This window comes from Microtus pennsylvanicus, chromosome 8 (assembly GCF_037038515.1).
Source record: "Microtus pennsylvanicus isolate mMicPen1 chromosome 8, mMicPen1.hap1, whole genome shotgun sequence".
Lineage (NCBI taxonomy): Eukaryota > Metazoa > Chordata > Mammalia > Rodentia > Cricetidae > Microtus > Microtus pennsylvanicus.
Window position 1 is genome coordinate 62,962,401 of NC_134586.1, and position 17,904 is coordinate 62,980,304.

The following is a 17,904-nucleotide window of genomic DNA, read 5'->3' on the forward strand; positions in this document are numbered from 1 at the left end:
AACTCCAGTTCCAGAGTATCTGATGCCCTCTTCTGGCTTCTACATGTGGGAACTATGCACGCACATGGTGCACATACATACATACATGCATACATACATACAAGCAAAGCACTTGTATACATACATCTTTAAAATAAAATAAAAAAGAATATTGTATATATCATGAGCTGGAATTCAGCGCTGTTTAATTAAAATGTCCTCAAAAAGGATGTGCTGTGGCTCAGTATTGAAATAAGAAGTTACTGTGTGCAATTAAGAGCACTTGCTGCTCTTCCAGGGCACCTAAATTTCCCAGCACCCTTGTTGAATGACTCACAACTGCCTATAACTCTAGCGTCAGGGGATCCAATGCCCTCTTCTGGTCTCCTTGAGTACCTGTCCGGACATTCATAATCAATCTCTCAATCTCTTTCTCTCCCTTGCACACGCATGTGCATGCATAAACACTGTTAAATTGTTTTTCTAGATACATTTGATGTTTAGCAACACACAAGTGGACACAGTGTACATGGTCTTGAGAAATGGTACCGGTTTGTTTAGCCCACATTGTTCTCAGTGCATGTACTGGTAGCTGGGTCTGTTTAAACAAGTCTAAGAGCGTTTTCAACAAGCTCAAATTGGAAGGATATAAAGGTGTTCCCATGGTTTACAAAGCCGTTTCCCTTTTGTGCTGCATGTAAACATGGTACGAAGAACAGCAATGAAACATTTTTCCGTGGTTATAAGGAAAGGTTCCTCTTCATCCTTGTGTGGTTGTCTTATCAGTTAGGCATTCTCTTCCAATGCTTATGTTTAGTGTGGTTTTGCTACAGCTACCTTTTTTTGTGCTCAGCCTCTCCCAAATTTGACTGGTTGGAAACTCCTTCAGGCCAGCTCCAGTGCTCTTTGGACATCCCCCACCCCTTGCCCAACCTCTAGGCATTCAACTTGTACTTTTTGCTTTCTATACAAGATGTTTAGAGTACATGCTGTACTTTCCTGGCCTTAGCTCCTAAACTGACCATTTCTCTGAGCCCTCCTGGTCCTTTACAGGATGAAGACATTTAAAATAAAGAGCTGGGTATGCACTAGTTATGTGATAGAACTTTCCTAGGGAGACACAACACACACGCATCTGCTCACCCCAGATAGGGATCTCACGAAAAAAAACCACACCAAAGTTTGGATACCACCAAAGTCCAACTTGGTGAACCAGTTCATTTTATTGGCGCTACTTACAGGAGTATGGGTGAGGGGTCACTTACAGGAAGAGAGATGACTCAGAGACAGCTGCGTCCAAGGCCCACCCAGCATGGGTGACAGCTCAGAAAATCTGGGAAACTTGAAGCACACTGCACAGCCTCAGGCAGCTCAGCAAGTTGGAGAGTCCTTTCTGAGTGACTCTGTGCTTCTTCCGGGCAGCTCGGCTGATGTCTGCTTCTTCCGGGCAGCTCTTCTGCTCTCGGGAGTCTTCTTTGTAGCTTTGTAGTTATAGCTTCAACTCTTCTCCTTGGAGAGGGACTCTCAAGTTTTATTGCTTACCCTGGCAGGGTGGGGCCAAGTGAATCTGGTTGGTTTTGGGGACTTTCCTATTTGAGTTGCTTGCCTTGGTGCTAAGAGAGCTTCCTGCAGGATGGAATGTTTCTGTCACAGAGGAAACTGTTATACAACAGCATCTGAAAGGGGATGTTGGGACCCTGGCCTTCCTCTTCTCTGCTTCCCAGCTGCCATAAGAACAGAACTCCTGTGCCATGCATGCATTCCCACCGTTGATACCCGTGCCCAACCATCAGGGTCCAGTGACCATGGGCTAAAATCTTTTGACACCATGAGCTGGAGCAAACCTTTTCTCATTGTAAGTTGGTTATCTCAGGTGTATAGGTCTCTGTGTTAAAGCTAACTAACACATTAAACATATGTAATTCAAATTAAGTATAGGCTTTTCACATAACTGCTTTTCATAGTTGTATCTCTTACTACTAGTGATGCTAATTCCTAACTCAGGAACCTACAAAAGCACCGTATGTAATGGTGACTATATAAAGCAAATATTGGGTCAGTGAAATGGCTCAATTTATTGTGTAAGCCTGTCAACCTAAGTTTGACCTCCAGAACCCATGTAAAGGTTAACAGGGAGCAGATTCTATACAAAGTTGCCCTCTGACGCCAACATGAGTGCCATGGCACATATGGGCACACACAAAATGAGATTTTAAAGCAAAAACTATAAAATGAGATAATTTACATAATAAGAAATAGGCAGGGTTGGGGTTTATGTGTGTGTACACAAGTTTCATAATTAAACATACGCATTGGGTCAGATTTCTTTTCATAGAATGTTCACCCCCTGCAAGAAAACATACTCAGAAAAGAGGACTCTCAAAAAGAAATGGTGTTTTAGGACACACCTGTACTGTGTTGTCAACTGCTACACGTGGCGTTGGTTTTTCTTGGCTTTGGGGTGTCTTCACTGTGTTTCGGCAGCCCTCCCAGAGAAACCTGACCAGCTGGTTTCCAGATTGAGTTGGTTTGGGATGAAATTGCCAGGCTTCAGTTTGCAGCTTCACCTTGAATGTCTCCTTTCTCTGCTGCCAACCGTATGAGTTGAGGTTTTCTGATCTGGGACAGAAGGTAGTCTTCAAAGCTACCCTGGTGTTCAGTGGCCTTGCAAGACCCTGTAGTTAGTTCATTACTTTGAATTTTCTCTACATAGCAGAAACTGGAGCAAAGCTCAGAAGTTCTGACATATTCTCACATTCTGTTTTCTGTATGCAGTGATACAGCTGTCTGCTAGCACCTATAAAGAGAGTTCAGACCACTAATTCCAGCCCCCATGTTCTCAGTGCTGCGCTCTCCTGGCTTCTACCACGCACCCTCTGTCATGTTTTATTTTTGTGTGGTTCAAAATAGGGCGTATTTGGAGTAAGTGGTGTTTTAACTGTGGTTGAAGCCATTCATGAAATGTTGAGGCCGTGCCTTCTGACAGCTCATCGAATCCTCAACTGTTTTGTAATGTATAACCATCATTTAATTGCTTTGAGGCTTATAAAGGTTGTGTAACTTGTTCACAGCCACACAGTTGTTGACAGAGCCTGAACAATAGCAGCCTATTGAGTTCCTGTTGTGTGCCAAATACAGGCTAAGCCTTTTATTTTACACACACAGGCACAGGGATTAGAGAGGCTGGGAACGTAACCATCATCGTTGCCCAGGCTCCTGTCCACAGATCCATATTTGTTCTTCTCTGTATCATTAACAGTTGCATAATAGGATGGTTTCTTTCCTTGATACCTGGGAAAGCCCAATAGGGCCTTATGAGACACACAGCCTGTGAACTAGGCCTTTCAGATGAGCTTCTGAGCTGAGACAGTGGCTCCATGGGTAAAGTGCTTGCTGTGTGAACATGAGGGCCAACCTTTATGTCCCCAGGACCCACATGAAAATCTGTGGCCCCACTGCTGGGGTGGAAGAGACAGGCAGTCATTGGCTAGCCAGTTTAGTCAAAATGATAAGATCCAGGTTCATGAGAGGTCTTGTCTCAAAAAAAAAAAAAAGTGAAGGTCTAGGGATTGGCTCAGTGAGTAAACTGCCTGCCATGCACAAGTACTGAAATTTGGATCCCCAGAAACCACACAAATGTCAGGTGGGCATGACAGCCTACCTGTAATTCTAATGGCGGAAGGGTTCCCAGGGATCCTGGGGCAGCTGGCTAGCTTGACTAGCTGGATTGGCCAAGTCTAGGTTCAATTTTGAGACTTTGCCTCAATGAATAAAGTGGAGGTAGATCAAGAAAGATGCTTGTCCACTTCAGGCTTTTGCACACATAACACAAATATATCTTCACAGGTGTGAGCAGGCACATACACAAGTGGAAAATGATCGAAACCCAGTATTGATGCGTGTCTGTAGCAAAAATAATAAAAACCCAGAGACAGATATTGGTGTTCAACCTGAAAATCAGAAAAGCAAAGCAGCCAGCCCCTGGCTCTTACTTCTACCTCAGACCAAAAATAGGAGATCCTGTCACCATGAATCCTGAAGGTTCCACACCCCACACTCCACTGAATTCCTGTGTCTTTCTTCCATCTATATTCCTCTCTCTGCCCAGCCATATCACTCCTGTCTCCACCTCCCTACTGCTGGGATTAAAGGCATGTGATCCCAAGTGCTGGGATCACCTTTCTGTGAGCTCTGTTTCTCTTTTAGACAGATTCAATCTTGTGTAGCCCAGGGTGGCCTTGAACTAACAGAGATCCATATGCCTCTGTCTCCCGAGTCCTGGGATTAAAGGTGTGTTCCCCCACTCCCTGACCTGTATGGCTTCTAGTATGGCTGCTTTGCCCTCTGATCTTCAGGCAAGCTTTGCTTATTAAATCACAAATAATATACCACTATATTTCCCCTTTTGTCAAAAATAAAAAGAAGGCTATAACTAATATAAGAAAAACTATACAATAAGTGCAAAAATTATATAAATATATATAGGCAATAAATACATCAATGGTACTTAGTTAATTTTCATTTGACAAATTTGGAGAAAATACTCCCTATCTATCCCATCTTGGTGAATCCAAAGTCTTGTACCTAACTTACTTTCTATCATAACTTGATTTCTGCATCTGATAAACAAGGAAAACTCATAACTATCTAGTCTTCAACACTCTCAGAGACCCAAGAAGGAAATAATATTAACTGAGGAATCAGGAAGTGCAAGCAAGTGACTTCCAAAAAATGTCATGACAGAAACAGCTGGCAGCCTGGATAGTCACCCAAAGTTCCTCTGCAACATTGGGGCACCCATCTTCGCCCTACAGGCCTAGCATATCTGACAGACTTTTCTATGAAGTGGGATATTCTGAAAGGCTGTCTCTCCTTATCTTGATAATGTTTGGCAGTCACTTTCTTTTGTGTTTTTGCTTGTCCAATTAGGACAACATACTAACAGTTGAGGCAAGGACATTTTCTTGCCCAGTGGCACAAAGAAAGTAAACTCCATGTAGAGTTTTTCAATGCCCATTATCATCTCTGAAGTAGATTGATGCTGTCAGGAGCAGACATGACAAAAGAAAAAAAAAAGAACCTATGTTATATTCTGTAGATCTCTGAAGCATTTGAAGATGACCTGTCTATCTAAAATATATCTTTGTTTGACCTTGAAAACATACCTAATGTAATTACAAGTTAGATTATACTAGGTGATTAACTGCTAACCTGCATTTTCTTATTGTCCTAAACAGTTGGTAATAATAATTTTCAAAGACTAGAAATTTGCTTTACATTTTTAAATGAGTTGTATATGTATAATACCTTGAATGAGAGTAGAAATATATATATATATACATATACATATATATATATACAGTATGTTCTAACAAAATTAACCACAAATCTGTATCAATATATAAAATTTGTATACAGCTGGGTGGTGGTACATACCTTTAATCCCAGCACTCAGGAGGCAGAGCCAGGTGGATCTCTGTGAGTTTGAGGCCAGCCTGGTCTATAAGTGCTAGTTCCAGGATAGCCACCAAAGCTACAGAGAAACCCTGTCTCAAAAAACAAAAAAAAAAATGTATGCAATATACAAAAGTCCAATCCAATGTAAAACATTTAAAACTAGTAGTTGCTTTTTAAAAATAGATCCAGTAATCTACTTTTTTATCTTATATCTACAGCCTCCCTTTTTTCTTTTCAGAGTAGATTGAATAATCTACCCTTTTATTCTATCATACCTATATTTCCCTTTTTTCTTTTCAAAACAAGATCTCTGAATCTGACCTCCTTTGTTTAACTTTCCTCCTGACTGTAATCAATAACAACTTGTAACCAACCCCCCTAAACAATGACAAATATCCATAACATATTGAACAACCAAAACTACCCACCCCACCTCTTGGGAATGTGGGCGTCTAGTCAGAGACTGCTCATTTATTTCCCGGCCACCCAGACCCAAAATAATAACACAGAAACTGTAGTATTACTATGCTGTTTGGCTTATTAGCTCACGCTTCTTATTGGCTAGCTCTTATATCTTAAATTAACCCATTTCTGTTAATCCGTGTATTGCCATATGGTTGTGGCCTACCAGTAAATTTCCATCTGGTGTCTGTCTCTTGTGGTGGCTACATGGCTTCTCTGTGACTCTGCCTACTCTATATATCTTTTCTAGCCTGGCTATATTCTGTTAAACCATTGGCCAAACGCAGCTTCTTTATTAGCCAATGGCAATAAAACATTCATAGCATACAGAGGGAAATTTTACATCATGGGCATTATATTCTTAAATTTACTTCCTGCTGTCTGGGGGTGATGGCACCTTTAGGGGATCCTGAAAAGAAAAATTTGGGTTGTCAAGTCCTGGGAGAGGTAGTTTTATTATATGTTGTTCAGTCTCTGCGTAATGGGCAAGTGCAGGGCTTGAGTCCTGGCTGGAGGAGTCTGTTAGGCTAGATCATCTTAGCTAGCAACCTCAAGGTTGTTGTGAGCAGTTTGTAATCCAAAGGCAGTCTTTAGGTGGTGTTTTTCAGCTTGGTCATGTTATCATAGTCCTGGAGGGATCATCGACGTGGGATCATCATCATCCTCTTTTTGGAAACTTCAAAAGTCACTATTAGACATGCTCATGGTTCGCTGCAGAAAACTGATAGAGACTCAAACCTGAAATCATGTACAGGAAGACAGATGAAACCTTTTTCTAGAATTGGTACTCTGTATTACCATTAATATGGCAAAAAGTTTATATATATATATATATACATACATACATATTTATCATATAAGTTTTATACCTTAATAAAAGCTATTAAAGAGTTAATATAAAATCAAAGGATTATGAGATTAGCGGCAATATGATAGTCCTTAAATATTTGTTTTTCTTCTGTCACATATCATATGGCTCTTCTGACATGAGACAGAGATTTTTTAATTTCACTTTAATAAGCATGCTTGGGTTTAGAGAAGGAGAGAGCCACACTCCAGCTCCAAAGCCAGCTTTAATCTTTAACTGGACTGGGACTGAAAAAGACCATTTGCATTATATGTCTGTAGAGAACAACAGAAACAAACATTTGGGAAGATTGGTGAAATTTTGTCCTGTTGGAAATGTGATATACCAATAGGCCAATTTACTCTTTTTCTTGAGACATTTTTTTTGAATGATTTGTCCTTTTTCTTCAGCTGTCTCATTTGTCAAGTAGTCTTCAGATTCCTTAGCTAGATAACTCTCTTCTCCTGAAAAGACAGAAACAAAATCCTTTCCCAATCCTAATTTTGGGGGAGATTCTCTTTTTGGCAAGTTATATTTAATCAAATGAAAAACCTTTCTGAGTTTTATAGGTTAGTTTAGATAAGAACCATGCTGTTGAATGAACTATCATTTCTTCCCATTAAGAGGCGTCTCTTGTTCATATCAAATCTTTATCAGTTTTGATGGTATCTTCCTAAGAAAACAAAAGCAAAACCCCTTCCCCAGCGTAACACATGTCCTGGTTTCCACTGAGGTCAGTACATCTTTAAAGTATAATGGCTGATTTAATTCTGTAGTTTTTTTCCACTATCCAGTGTCTCTCTGCAGCTGTTGTTCCTTTCTCACTAGAATTTAGAAAATTCAAAGTTAATAAAGCATTATGCAGTCTATTTCTGGGGTATTTATTATCCCTCTCTGTTTAACATATCCTTTAGAGTTCGATTTCATCTTTCTATAACTGCCTGCCCTGTAGGATTGTGTGATATACCTGTAATATGCTTTCTATTTTAACAAGCAAAAACCTTTTTAATTTTCTTAGAGACATATGCTGGAGCATTGTCTGCCTTTATTTGTACAGGTGTACCCTTGATGGCCATAACTTCTAGCAATTGTGTGCTTACTGAGTCAGTCTTTTCCAAACTCAGAGCAGTTGCCCATTGAAAACCTGAATAGGTATCAATGGTGAGGTGCATATATTTTAGTTTTCCAAATTCTACAAAATGGAACACACCCATCTGCCAGATTTTATTCCTTTGAGTACCCTTTGGGTTACTTCTGCAGGCAGTGGTGTTTGGTTGTATAAAGAACAAGTAAGACATTTCCTTATAATCTCCTTGGCTTGTTGTCACATGATGGAAAAGTGTTTTTAAACCTTTGCTATTCACATGATGTTTTTTTATGAAATGTGAAGGCCTCCAGCACATTTCGAATCAATAATCAATCAATTTCTGCATTACCTTGTACTAGAACCCCTGGCAGACCCATATGGGATCGGATGTGTGTTATGTATATGGGATGATTCCTGTTCCTGATTGTATCTTGTAACAGAATAAATAATAAAGTCAATTCTATATCCTCTGGTGTAAATTCAGTTTTACTATGCAAAACAACTCTTTCTGCATATTGTAAAACGTAACTATGTTGAGAGGTTCTTTAAAATCTCTTAGAACCATGCGAATAGCATGTAATTCTGACTTTTAGACAGAATCATAAGAGCTTTGATCCACTTTACTTAAATTTTATGATTTGTAACCTGCCTTTCCTGATTTATTTGCATCAGTATAGAACGTAGGGGCTCCAGTTGTTGGTATTTCCAGTACAATGTAAGGAAGGATCTAGTTAGTTCTCTTTATAAGTTGAGTTCTCTTGCTTTTGAGATAGTTGTTATTAATCTGTCCCCCAAAATTACTACAAACTCTTTGCCAGGATTCACTTTCTTCCCATAATTTTTCAATTTCATCATTATTAATATTAATTATAATTTCTACTGGGTCTATTCCTGATAATTGACAAAGTCTCAATTTTCCTTTTAGAATGAACTCAGAGACTTTTTCCACATATGTTTTTTTACTTGGTTTATGTGGTCAAAAGATCCATTCTAAGATAATATCTTCCCTTTGCATTAAAATTCCTGTACCATATTTGGAGGGTAAGATGACCAAAATGCAGTTAAGATTCAGATCTACATGATCCACATGTGCCTTTTATATTTCCTCTTCAATCGAAGCCAATTCTCTCTCAGCTTCAGCTGATAATTCTCTGGGATTATTTAAATCCTTGTCACTATCTGAGGTTTTGTTTAAATTAATCGGGTCATCAGGACCTATCCCAATAGTGTGCCAGAGATGGGAAATATCTCCTAACAATCTTTGGAAGTCATTAATACACTGCAATCAGTCTCTCCTAATTTGCACCTTTTGGGGTCTAATTTTTTATAAACCTATTTTATAGCCTAAATAATTAATAGAATTTCCTCTTTGAATTCTTTTTCAGGAACTATTTATAATCCCCCAAAAAGCAAAAATTTCTTTACTTCAAGCATTCTTTCTAAAATATCTATGTTTGAATCAGATAGGAAAATGTCCAGGTAATGGTAAACTATAGATTCAGAAAATTGATTACTTATCATTTCCAATGACTGCCTTACAAAATATTGGCACGGGGTGGGGCTATTGAGCATTCCCTGTGGGAGAAACTTCCATTGATATTTTTTAGCAGGCTGAGAATTATTTTAAGTAGGCACTGTGAAGGCAGATTTTTCTCTCTTTCTTTATAAAGGTATAGTGGAGAAGCAACCTTTTAAATCAGTAACAATAAGAAGCCATCCTTTAGGTAATAGAGAAAGCAAAGAAATGCCAGACTAAAGAGAGTCCATTGTTTGAATCACCTTATTGGCAGCTCTTAGATCTGTTACCATTCTCCATTTTCCAGATTCTTTTTAACAACAAATAGGAGAATTCCAAGGGCTGGTTGATTCTTCAATATGCTGAGCATCTAGTTGCTCCTGTACCAGCTGTCTAAGCCTGCAGTTTCTCTATTGTTAAAGGCCATTGCTTAATCCATACAGGTTTGTTTGTCCACCATTTTAAAGAGAGGGTTGTTGGTGCCTGTGAAATATCAGCAGCTGTTGTACCCTGTTCTTGAACAACCTGAATGGCCAGTGACCGTTCTTAATAATATCTTATAATATTTTTTCAGAAACATATGCTAATTTATGGTTTGTTTCTAAGATTGGGGGAATGTTAATGTGAGTATTACATTGCTGAAACAAATCATGTCCCCACAAATTAGCCACATATGGTTTTAATATTCCTCACTGTCCTTCTCGCCCCATACAGTCAATCTGTCTCAGGCTCTGCTTTACCTGAGATAAAGTTTCAATTCCTAAGAACTGAACATTTATGTTCTTAAGAGGCCGATTTGGATGCCAAGATTCTGGGGGAATTATTGTTATATCCGCACCAGTGTCTACCAGGTCTTCAATGACAACATTTATTTGTATTTTTAATTTTGGTCTTTGTTCATTTATAGAAGTTTGCCAAAATGCTTGTTTTATGGTTTCTCCTAAATTTTTTGTTCTCTCTTCTGTAGCTGTTCTGTTATCTAGAGCAGTATGGCTTCTTACAATAGATATTAGGTTCTTTTTTTTTTTTTTTGGTTTTTTTGGTTGTTTTTTTGGTTGGTTTTTTGGTTTTTTCGAGACAGGGTTTCTCTGTGGTTTTGGAGCCTGTCCTGGAACTAGCTCTTGTAGACCAGGCTGGTCTCGAACTCACAGAAATCTGCCTGCGAGTTTCCTCTTTGATGGCAGGAAATGACTGAACCAGATTTGGCATAGGGGCCTGCGAGAGGCCCCGTATGTAGTTTCTCTGACAGCAAATGAATATTCCTCATTGACCTAAATTTACTAGTTCAATGCCTGCCTTTGCCACACCTTCTGCATAATCCAGAAGAGAGGGGCATTCTGAGTGGATTATGCTTAGGAAAAAAAACATTGTTTCTAGGAACACCCTGTTTACAATCCCTTTTAAGGTGATCTTGTTTGTCACAATTGAAGCACTTGACATTTCAATTTTTCTCAGATCTCTGGAAATCACCACTCCTATCCATTATGGTCATGAGAATCAATATTAATTGTTTCTTGGATCCATTCCTCCAAAGGTGCTGACCTTGCCTTTAACAGCCTAATTATCCTTTTGCATTGAGAATCAGCATTTTCAAAAAGCCAGAGATTCAATTTGTCTAGCTTCTGAGTTTGGTATCATTCTCTTTACTGCTGAAGTCAATCTTTATAAGAAATACATAAAGGCTTCCTTTGGGCCCTGTATAACTTTACTAAATGGCTCAATTTCCTTTCCTGTTTTCTCCTATTCTGTCCCAAGCATTCACAGCTGCTACTGCGTGGCATAAATCCAGGGTGTGGTCATCATATACATCTTGCCTTCCTAAAGCAGCATAATCTCCTTCTCCATGAAGTTGATCTTGGGAGATTTCCCTACCTCTAACTTTACTCTGTTCAATAGTCTTAGCCTGACTTCTCTGAACCAGGTACTCCATTCTAATCGTGGACCAGGCTCTAAAACACCCGTAACCAATTCTATCCAGTCTTTATGGATAATTCTTTTACAAACTGACCACAAGTTTAACATTTGCTTCACAAAAGGCGAATGCATGCTATATGAGACTATTGCTTCCTTGAATCTCCTGAAATCTAACATTGGCATCAGAGCCCAGTTAGCTGTAACAGAACCTGAACAGTTGCTCTGCAGGCAGTTCCTGTAAGGTTATTAGTTGTTTGTTTGACAACCTTAGACTGTTCCTCTCTATTTTTGTAATGCAATGCTGAAATTGGTTCTCCTCTGTCAATTCCTCTGTCCTGATTTGAACATCTCTGTGATCTATCCTATATTTTAGCACTTGAGGTAACCAACTTTTTAGTGATACAACAAAATGATAAAAACTGATAATGTTTACAATTGACATTACATAAGTCTATCCTCCCATTTAGTCTTCCCATTTTCAAAGTGTTCAGCGTATTATCATACAGAGACACAAATCCCGCCAATGTAATAGTGTTTTCCATTTTTTAATGTGGGAAAAACTCTCTTTTAGCTAACTCCTCCTTTTAAGAATTTCCAATTTTCTTATCAAATCTGCCAATGATGTTGATGAAGATATGAGGCTTATTGCTGCTGCATTGAACAGTAAACGCCGACTGGATTTCAAGGCACTACCTAGTTTAACAGCAGCCGAAGAATGGGGTTCCGGGAGAGCCCACCAGGAGACAAAAAAAGGACAAACCAACCGGCAGGGCAGTAGCTCCAGTGTGTAGCTCTGGCCTGTGCTGGTGGCTGAAAAAGCCACAGGCAAACGACTTTTTCGTGAATTCATAGTCCAAACATTGGGCACCAAATGTAGCACAATTAATAAAAAACCAGAGACAGATATTGGGGTTCAACCTGAAGATCAGCAAAGCAGCCAGCCCCTGGCTCTTACCTCTACCACAGACCAAAAATGGAGAGCTCCTGTCTCCATGAATCCTGACTCCACACTCCACTGAATTCCTGTGTCTTCCTCCTTCATATTCCTCTCTCTGCCCAGCCATATCACTCCTGTCTCCACCTCCCTACTGCTGGGATTAAAAGCATGTGATCCCAAGTGCTGGGATCACCTTTCTGTGAGCTCTGTTTCTCTTTTAGACAGAGTCAATCTTGTGTAGCCCAGGGTGGCCTTGAACTAACAGAGATCCATATGCTTCTGTCTCCCGAGTCCTGGGGTTAAAGATGTGTGCCCCCACTCCCTGACCTGTATGGCTTCTAGTATGGCTGCTTTGCCCTCTGATCTTCAGGCAGGGTTTATTTATTAAAACAAATAATATACCACTATACTTATTAACCACGCATGCACATGCAGGTGAATGCATGCCCATGTATGTATATAATACATATAAAAGAAACGAAGGCATTGTAGTCCATGAGAATACAGTTAAGGACTCAGGGACAGTGCAGTTGTGTGGCTAGAGGCTGGGGTGTGGTGTGGTGGGGGTCATGCTGTGTGGTGGTGGGGGTGATATGGATTCTTGTTGACATTATGTTCTGTCTACTGTCTAGAATGTCAGCAGGGAGAGCCTTGAGTAGACTTCTGTGTGGGGAATGTACCTGGTGGCATGGGAAGGATGCTTTAGCGTAGGAGAAATGTGCTTTGAGGACAGACAACTGTTCTAGGCTAGAGAGCTGTCAGTGAGCAGCTGCTCGGCTGCACTCAGGCATAGCTGACAGCTCTTTAAAACAAGAATGGAGGATAAGACTGAACTCAACGTGTTGGTAATGACCCATGTATGCATTTATGCTTGTGTATGTACAGATGTATATGTTATATATAACATTGGAAATATGCCCTCCATTAAAATACCTGAAAGTAATTCCTGTACATAAATCCAATCTCAGTTGCTTAATATTCTGTGCTGTAACGTCCAGTGTTTGTGGTGAGGCTGTAGGTTACCTCTGATAATTTCTCATATGAGCGTTTGTGTGTCATCCCAATTCCCCAGCCTAACTCCTGTTCTTCAGTTGAGATGACTGTGTAGCCCAGGATGGCCTGGAACTTGCTCTGTAGCCCAGGCTGGCCTCAAACTCACAAAACATTTTCCTTGGCCTCCTGAGTGCTGAGACGGCAGTCCAGGCAACTACACCTGGCTTGTGCACACAGGCAAATACAACCAAATTCCTAAACAGAAATTCTTTGAAATGTTTGGAATGGCTGGGTCAGACCAATTGTGCAATTGTTGTTTTAGCCCTTGGCTGTGTTGCTCTCTACACTGCCTGGTTCCTGTGCCCTCTCCAGTACACTTAGCAGAGACTTTGACAGTGACCCGTCGAAAAGGAAAGAAATGTCTTTAGATGTGTACAAACCACTTGTAATTCTCTAAGAATCATCCTCTCCTGCTTCTCTTTTCTCTTGGTTCTGTCCTTACGGAGCTGTGGTGGAGCTCGATAGATTAAGGAAATTAGTGTGTTGTTCCAGATATTTTTCCCCAGCATGATATTTGTCTGCTGTTGACTTTTGGTTGTGATTGCTGTAAGGTTCCCTTTACTTATATTTATCAGCGTCTTTTTTGTTTTAAATCAGTGGTTTGTGGATTTTGTCATGTTTGAGTCCTTCCCTCTTCTGTAACTGTTTGAATAATCTTCTGTTTGCTTGCTTGTTTTTCAGTGCCCGCACAGCTTTTTAAAAGTTTATTTATAGAGTGTGTGTGTGTGTGTGTGTGTGTGTGTGTGTGTGCATGTGTGCATGTATGTTGGAAGTGCCCTCAGATGCCCGAGAGAACATTGGATACCCTGGAGCTGGAGTTACAGACAGTTGTAAACTGCCTGACAAGGGTGCTGGGCATGAACACTGGTCCTCCGGAAGAGCAGCCAGTGCTCTTAAATTCTGAGCCGTCTTCAACTCTGATTTTGTGGGTTGAGGGGGTGTGGGGAGTTGGGGAGAGTAGGGGAGTGGGGGAGGGGTGGCTTTAAATTTCTAACTATGAATCAAATAAATCTGCCCAGTTGTTCCAAAAATCAAGCATTGAAAATTTCATCCCTTCCCCATGGGACATGCCATAAGGTAGATCGTGTGGGGCACTTGTCTGTCCAGCAGGAGCATCTGCTCTTTAAAGGGAGCAACTGGGTATCGTGTTTTGTCTCTACCGTATAACAGAGTGTATATACTATACAAAATGAGTATGGATTTGACTTCTTGAGATTCTGTATTTTTATATGGATGAGTTTTTGCCTGCATGTGTATTTGTACCCTATGTATGGCTGGTGCGCTTGGAGGCCAGAGAGAGCATCAGACCTGGAGTTACAGATGGTTCTGAGCCACCGTGTGGGTATCGGGAACTGAACCTAGGCCCTCGGGAAGAGCAGCAAGTGCTTTTAACTGCTGAGCCATCTCTCCAGCCTCTTAGGCTTTTAACGTTTTTTGTTTTTACATTATAAAGTTATGAATTCTTGACATAAGACAGCTTACAAATCTTTATTTAAAGTTCCGTGAAAATTTATCAAACGAATGTCCACGTCACTGCCTTTTCTCTTGAAAATGGCATTTTCTTTTCTTTTTTTCTTTTGGTTTTTTGAGACAGGATTTTTCTGTATAGCCCTGGCTGTCATGGAACTCGCTCTGTAGACCAGGTTGGCCTTGAGCTCAGATCTGTCAGCCACCATCTCCGGAGTGCTGGTGTGTGCTACCAAGGCCCAGCTTGAAAATGGTGTTTTCTGAGGTTGGAATTCATTGAGTGTCCTGTCTCATTTTGCCACTTCCGGATGGTTTTGTAAGCAGCATGGTTTAGTGGTACCTATCTTTGAATGTTTAAATGGAGTAGTCTAGTTTCACTGGTTCAGGGTTTGGCTTCAGTCTCTCGTTGTGGTCTTGTGGTATGCGCTGGCCGCGGGGCTACGATTGCAGGTGCGCTTCTGACTCACGCCAGCTGTGGCTGGTAGATTCATCCTTTCTACAGTTGCTGGACTGTGCACATGTGTTAGTCAGTGTGTGCTGTTACAACATAGATGCCGCACAGTGGACAGGTTAATCCAGCATCCTCACAGTTTGGCAGCTGGAGATGCACAGAGGCCCTGTAACTGGTGAGAGCTTCTTTTCTAGCTGGGATACGAGCTCTTCCCTATGTGTCCTCACTTGGTCCAGAGCAGGGAACAAGCAGAATTAAGATTTCTGGGTCGTGTGTGTGTGTGCGTGTGTGCGCGCGCGCGTGTGTGTATGTGCATGCATATGTGTGTGGAGTCTAGAAGTCAACATCCAGTAACTTCTTGATCATTTCTGCTTTTCTGAGTCAATGTCTTCAGTGTTTGTGGAGGTCATCAGTGTGGCTAGGCTGATGAACGCAAAAGATCCGCTTGTTTGTTTGTTTGCACACACACACACACATATGGTCCCACTTCCCCAAATTGGGGAAGTGGCCGTGCCCAGCTTCTTAGTGGTTGCTGGGGATCTGAGCTCCTAACTCATGTTTGCACTGCAAGCGCTTTATACCCACAGACCCCTCCCCAGACCCTGTCTCTCCTAAGAACTGTGCATTGAGAGAGAGAAAGAACCAGAACGTGGACACGCATGCATGCTGATATCCCCAGCTAGGTGCTGCTCGTATGGGTGGTAGTAGCTGAACTCTGATCCTCTCCCTCGCCCCAAGGCTCTGCTTCCATGGCCTAATTACTTCTTTGGAAACTCTCTTCTTAGTGCCATCACACTGGGGCGCACTTCAGCGTGTTCTGCTGCGCACAAATTTTCCACCCTTGTGTGTTGCTCCCACTTTTAACTGTTGCTCATAATACTGTGAAATCCTTTCACACTTGCTTTGGTGCATGTGACCAGAATTTTTTATGGAATTAGATCACAAATGATGGCTTGCAGCATGGTTTTATTCTAAACTTTTTATGTGTTTAGTGTGTGTGTGTGTCTGTGTGTGTGTGTCTGTGTGTATGTCTGTGTGTGTGTGTGTCTGTGTGTGTGTCTGTGTGTGTGTGTCTGTGTATGTCTGTGTGTGTGTGTGTGTCTGTGCGTGTGTCTGTGTCTGTGTGTTTGGAAGTCAGACGGCGGTTTGTTAGGAGTTGGTTCTTTTCTTTCAACTCATGGGTTCCAGGGATCAAACTCAGGTCATGCAGCTTGATGGCAAGTGCCTTCCCCATTGAGCTCTGTCTCACAGACCCCAGCTCTTACTTGTTTAAAAGACAACACATTTTATTTGTTTGTAATTTTATTAATTTCATGCATTTTAACATACTCTCATGTTGTCATAGTTACACACATTTAAAAGTTAGAGATTATTGTTTGTACACTACTTGCTAGTCTCCTAAGCCCTCCTCAGTGGGCTTCCACCAGTTTCCTGTTCCAAACTTAACAACTTACAGTGTGTATGGCTTCCAGTTACAGTTTACCTGTTAGCCTTACAGTATCCATTCAGGACACGTGCCCAAGTGATTATTGCTCTTGGAGTCTGACACTTTCACTTTGAAAAATTCATTTAAACTCATTTAAAAAGGTACAGGAGTCAATAGTTCATTTTCTTTTAGCAGATAAACTTCACCTAGCATGCATGACATTAGCCATGTCACAGTAAGTGGTGAGTACACACACAGTGTATGGCCAGTTCCTGTCTAGTCCTAACATTTTCATTGCCCCAATGAAACCCCATGCCTCTAAGCTGCTGCTCCTCATGGTTTCCCTTGCAGCCGCCGCTCTCTGTTACAGGTGACTCTGTGGGGCAGTTTGCGTGAATGGATTCATGCACCGTGGAGCCTTTGTGGCGTCTTTTCCCTTTACAGTGTTTTCGAGCCTCATAAATGTCAGGGTGTACCAGTCCTTTGTTTCTATATTATTTTAAAATTTTTATTACATTTTATGATGAGGAATGTGTGGTTGCAAAGGTCAGAACTTGCAAGAATCAATTATTTCTTTCTACTGTTTGGGTCCTGGGGAGGGATTCAAGTCTCCAGGCTTGCATGACAAGTACCTTTACCCACTGACCCAGATCACCATCCCCATTTCTGCTTTTTAAACCATGGTAAAATATATCTAACAAAGTTATATAGCCAGGCAGTGGTGCCCCCACATTTAATCCCACAGCCAGGAGGTAGAGGTAGATGGATCTCTGAGTTCTAGGGCAGCCTGGTGTACAGTGAGTGTTCCGGGACAGCTAGGGCTACGCAGAGAAACCCTGTCCCGTGTGTCGACATGCATGTCGTTGAGGTCATTAGACACATGTGCTGCACTGCTCGGTCTTCCCCGCTGTCTGCAGAACTGTCAGCTAAGCAGACCTGTACCTGTTGACGTCACTGCCCACTTCCTGCTCCTCTCAGCCCTTGATGACCTCTACTTTAGATGTCTGGTTTACCTCCTCGCTTGTGAATTTGCCTCTTTAGATGTTTGTTTTTGCGACTGGGTCTCTCGTAGCCTGGGGTAGCCTTGAATTTGCTATGTAGCCGAGGTTGCCCTTGAATCCTGATCTCTCAGATACTGGGATTACAGGCATGCATCCCCAAATCTACCGTGTCTACTGTATTTTACTAAGGTCTGTGTGATAGCTGTACCAGAATTTCACCCCTGCTGGGCCTGGAGGCACTGCCTGTAAGCTGCCTACTCAGGAGCCTGAAACAAGAGGATTTCAGTTGCAAATCCAGCCAGGGTAA

At 41.3% G+C, this 17,904-nt stretch overlaps 1 protein-coding gene across 6 annotated transcripts in view; it reads left to right on the top strand.

Moving 5' to 3' along the window:
• The window catches only part of Tet3 (tet methylcytosine dioxygenase 3), a 108,434-nt gene that overhangs the window by 62,943 nt on the left and 27,587 nt on the right, over positions 1-17,904 (top strand). The gene's annotated exons all lie outside the window — the stretch shown is intronic.